The 5,289-nt window shown below is 35.7% G+C and overlaps 1 protein-coding gene and 1 long non-coding RNA gene across 3 annotated transcripts in view; one reads left to right on the top strand and one right to left on the bottom strand.

Moving 5' to 3' along the window:
* The window catches only part of LOC128249606 (uncharacterized), a 143,766-nt gene that overhangs the window by 58,747 nt on the left and 79,730 nt on the right, over positions 1–5,289 (bottom strand). The window lies entirely within an intron of this gene.
* The window catches only part of LOC106884196 (uncharacterized), a 48,824-nt gene continuing 48,580 nt past the window's right edge, over positions 5,046–5,289 (top strand). For both annotated transcript variants that reach the window (XM_014935441.2, XM_014935442.2), the window contains exon 1: positions 5,046–5,104. The gene's annotated coding sequence lies outside the window, so the exon portion shown is untranslated. The remainder of the gene's footprint in view (positions 5,105–5,289) is intronic.

Raw genomic sequence — 5,289 nt, 5'->3', positions numbered from 1 at the left:
TATATATATATATAAATACACAAGTACACACACACACATTATTTGCATACATGTATATAAATATAAACACACACACTCTCACACACACACACAACACTTCTGTAAGTGTAAAGAATAACATTAGCAAATAGGATTAATGTTTTGATTGAAAAAAAAAAGGAAAAAAAAATCATCAGTTCCCTTCTGTTACAAAGAAAATATATGAGGTTTTGTTCTATTAAATAAGAATCCTGAACTTCTGCTACATAGGAAGAAAAGGGGGAAATATAAAAAAAATGAAGCTACTAGGTTGTGACATTTGTATTCTAAATTGCATATTGTTCTAACCTCTGGTCTTCTATCTTTCCTCTCTCCCTGTCTTTCCCTCTCCTTTCCTTGTCTGTCTCTGTATCTGTTTTGTTGACATGCTTTGAGTAAATATCAAATCTATAATTTGTATTGGTGTGTATCAGCAGATGTATGTGTTGATACTTAGCAGATGTGTAGAATGTAAGTCCCCGGAAAAAAAAGGAAACAGAAAATAGAGAAGCTCACTACTGAACTGGAATCAATAAAATATCATAATGGTCTGGTGTCTTAATATCCATTTCGAAACTTTACCGAATCTTTTATAGATTTTTACATCCTGGATATCATTGATTTCTGAAAAAAGATTCTACAAAAGTGCATCTGTGTTACTTAAGCTTGTATAATAAGATTGGTAGAATTGTTAGAGCATCAAACAAAAATGCCTTCTGGTATTTCTTGTAGTTCTTTTCTTTCCAAGATCAACATTACCTTTCATCCCTCAAGAGTTAATAAGATACCAGATTAATACTGGGATCAAGTGTATTGACAAACCCCTTTCCCAGGTTAGAAGCAATTATTAATTGCACTGTCACTTCACCTTCCTTGAACTTGATTTTATACTGTGTTACTAACAGTAATGTCTTCAGAATTTCTGCTAGCTTTTCTTTGATTTCTCCTGCTGCCCCTCCTAGTACTATTACCTAAACTAACAAAATTTAATAATGATAATTTCTGATTTTGGCAGAAGGCTTGCATTTTGAAAGGAGATGGTTAAGCTGATTGCATTGGCCCTAGTGCCTAACTGATATCTCTCTTGTTGACGCTGAAAGGGTGAAAGGCAGAGTCAGCCTTTATAGAATTTGTGCTCAGAATGTAAATAGATAGAAGAAATGTCACTAAGCATTTTGTTCAATGCACTAATGATCCTGCCAGCTCACTGCTTTCATACTACTACTACTACTACTACTACTACTACTACTATTACTACTACTACTATTACTACTACTACTATTACTACTACTACTACTACTACTACTACTACTACTACTACTACTACTAATAATAATAATAATAATAATAATAATAATAATAATAATAATAATGATTGTTTCTACTATAGGCACAAGGCCTGAAATTTCAGGGGAGGGTGTAAGTCGATGACATCAGCTCCAGTACTCCACTGGTATTTATTTTATCAACCCTGAAAGGATGAAGGGCAAAGTCGACCTTGGTGGAATTTGAACTCAGAACATGGAGTCAGACGAAATACTGCTAAGGATTTCACCTGGCATGCTAATGATTCTGCCAGCTCGCCACCTTCGTAATAATAATAATAATAATAGACGTAGGAGTGGCTGTGTTGTAAGTAGCTTGCTTACCAACCACATGGTTCCGGGTTTAGTCCCACTGCTTGGCACCTTGGGCAAGTGTCTTCTACTATAGCCTCGGGCCGACCAAAGCCTTGTGAGTGGATTTGGTAGACGGAAACTGAAAGAAGCTTGTTGTATATATGTATATAAATATGTGTGTGTGTTTGTGTGTCTGTGTTTGTCCCCCCAACATCGCTTGAGGAACTGATGCTGGTGTGTTTATGTCCCCGTAACTTAGTGGTTCGGCATAAGAGACCGATAGAATAAGTACTAGGCTTACAAAGAATAAGTCCTGGGGTCGATTTGCTCGACTAAAGGCGGTGCTCCAGTATGGCCACAGTCAAATGACTGAAACAAGTAAAAGAGTAATAATAATAATAATTTTCAAATTTTGGTGCAAGGCTAGCAACTTTGGGAGAAGGGGATGAGTTCATTATAATGACCCCCAGCATTTTGCCTGGCATGCTAACGATTCTACCAGCTTGCCACCCATGATAATAATGATAATAGTAATAATAATAATATATAAATAATAATAATAATAATAATAACAATGGTTCCAAATTTTGGCACAAGGCCATCAATTTTGTGGGAGGGGTTAAGTCAATTACATCAACCCCAGTGCTCAATTGGTACTTATTTGACCGACCCCAATAGGATCAAAGGCAAAGTTTTGGCAGGATTTGAACACAATGTAAAGACCCTGAACAAAAACTGTGAAGTATTTGTCCAAAATTCTAATGATTTTATGAGACCACCCCACCTCATAATGATTAATAATAAAAATAATGTATAATAATACTATGATTTTATATTTCTGACTTTTAGGCCCAAGGTCTCAAGTTTTGGTGGGGAAAAGTACATTCAGTTAAACTAACTCATCCTCTGAATTTTACATGTACTTATTGTATTAGAGTGGAGGCACGTGGCTTAGTGGTTAGGGTGTTAGACTCATGATTATAGGACAGTGTTTTTGATTCCTGAACTAGGCAACATGTGTTCTTGAGCAAAATACTTCATTTCACGTTGCTCCAGTCCATTCAAGTGATGAAAGTGAGTAATCCCGTGATGGACTGGGGGAATATATATGCCATGGAAACTGGTCCTTTGAGACTATATTATTCTGGAAGGATCTTCATCCTTTTTTTTTTTTTGTCTTTATCATATTAGAAACCAAAGTTACCCCAGCTAAATTCAAACTTGGAATATTCTCTGCCATGGCAGCCTCATCAAGGGGTCTATTGTTGGTTTCTCTATATTATGACACCTTGCAGATTGATAAACAAAATCTGTTGAAAGGTAGATGAATTCGATAGAGCCAAAAATCATCCACAATGAGTCTGTTTGGCTGTACATAATAATGTGTATATCAGGCCACTATGATATTTGCAACAGACTGCCAGATGTCCACTGTGTCTTTCTGGACCATGGTCAAGAGAAGGTTTATGATTTGTGAGGGAAAAAAGTACCAGTATAGCAACTGGCAGAGTATAACCTGCCTCAGCTAAGTGGGTAGACAAGCTCCTTAGGTTTTGTTGACAGTAGGTGTAGGAGTGGCTATGTTTTATGTAGCTTGCTTACCAACCACATAATTCCAGGTTCAGTCACATTGTGTGGCACCTCAGGCAAGTGTCTTCTACTGTAGCCTCAGGGCCGACCAAAGCCTTGTGAGTGGATTTGGTAGATGGAAATTGAAAGAAGCCCGTCGTATATATATATATATATATATATATATATATATATATATATATATATATATATATATATGTATGTGTTTGTGTGTCTGTGTTTGTCCCCTCACCACTGCTTGACAACTGATGTTAGTGTGTTGATGTCCCCGTAACTTAGTGTTTCAGCAAAAGCGACTGATAGAATAAATACTAGACTTCCAAAGAATAAGTCTTGGGGGCGATTTGTTCAACTAAAGGTGATGCTCCAGCATGGCTGCAGTCAAATAACTGAAACAAATGAAAGAATAAAAGAATCTGCCTAGAGATAGTCTCAATGAAACCACTGACCACGTCTAGATCAAGCCTGCTATAAGGGGAGGAGGGTCACTCTAGCCATGGTTAGTGACCTTCATGGAGACAGTGTCTCAAAACTGTAGTTTTGAAATCATTATCCTCCTTCAAGTGCATTATTTAAATAGAAAAAAAAGTGAACGAGACTAGAATTTCTGGTGAAGGTCAGTTTCCTAGTAAGTGCTCTGTTGTGCATCAGTGCAGATCTGGTCATCATTCTATTTCTACTGTGAAAAAAATTAAGTAGAGAAAGGAAATCAACAAGACAACAAAAGAATGTTATCAAAGAAGTGAACCAAGGAATTGAGGATTCTGGAAAAGAATGCTGGACATTTGGAATGGTATGTGAGTATTTAATCTCAGTGAACAACAGCTAGCAGGGCAAGTTTTATGTACCAAGAATTATAATATCTAACTTTGAAATTGAAGAAATACAGAGATAGATCAATCCAGAATTACAGGAACCAATATGTCAAAACTAATAACACCTCTGAGAATCAGGAGAATGCAACCATTGTAACCAGCTAGGAGAATACAACACTTGCCATTGAAACAAGCACAAGAAGCAATGTACAAGAAAAAAGGGAATTTGATGTGGATAATCTTGATGAAAAGCAATTGGAGATCCTTGAAAAACTGAGGTAGAATCTGAAGTAACCTAGAATCAGTTAATTTGTGGTCAGTGGATTGAATTAAAGTTAAGGAAAAAATATCAAAACTAAACATTGTGATTGATAATATTACTTGTGGAAACATTAATAATATCATTATATTGATATTAGTATCTGCCTTTTTCAGTAGTGGTAGGCAGGTGATACTGGAGGGATGAAAGGCAAAGTTGACCTTGGTGGAATTTTAACTCAAAATGTAAATTTCAAATCTCGCTGAAATATGGTGCTCTAGAGCAGAATAATTTTGTAGACTTTTGATGTAGTCCTAAATTTGGGTGGTGGATTAAGTTGATTAAGTTGATTAAGTTGATTTATAATTATATTATTTTAACTGGCTGCATCTATGAAAGTTCCACATATTTTGAAAACTGTAAGACTATTGGAAGTTTCTAGAGCACCATAAAATACATAATTTATTCTGAGATTTTATTTTTTGAAGCACTTGATTCTTAAGATGGTGTAAAGTCCTCATAGGTAGTGTGAAAGGCGTAATCTTAGGGGAGAACATTTTTGAAAACCATATTCTTTGTTAACACCTGTCACTTCTGTTCCCTCAAGAGTAGTTGTTTATCATTTTTGTCTTTGCTAAGAAATATATGTGCTTTAGAAAGAGATCCATACAATTGTCCATGAAAAAATATTGGTTTATTTTTATTCAGCTTTTGTGATTGTGTTTTAGAAATGACTGAAGATATGCTGAAAGAATAATGTACATAGTAAACATATAATTCTTAATCATAGAATGAAATTGAAGGTATTTATCTATTATGCTATTCTGAACTACATTCTTATTTTATACCACAGAAAAGTGGACAAGGCTGGATGTTAATCCACTATCCCTATGAACCAAGCACTGTAGCTGTCACACTGAGATGTAGATTCTCTCTCTCTCTCTCTCTCTCTCTCTCTCTCTCTCTCTCTCTCTCTCTCTCTCTCTCT

The sequence above is a fragment of the Octopus bimaculoides genome, chromosome 16, assembly GCF_001194135.2.
Source record: "Octopus bimaculoides isolate UCB-OBI-ISO-001 chromosome 16, ASM119413v2, whole genome shotgun sequence".
NCBI lineage: Eukaryota > Metazoa > Mollusca > Cephalopoda > Octopoda > Octopodidae > Octopus > Octopus bimaculoides.
Note: the sequence above shows the minus strand (reverse complement) of the source record. Positions and strands in the feature narration are given on the sequence as shown.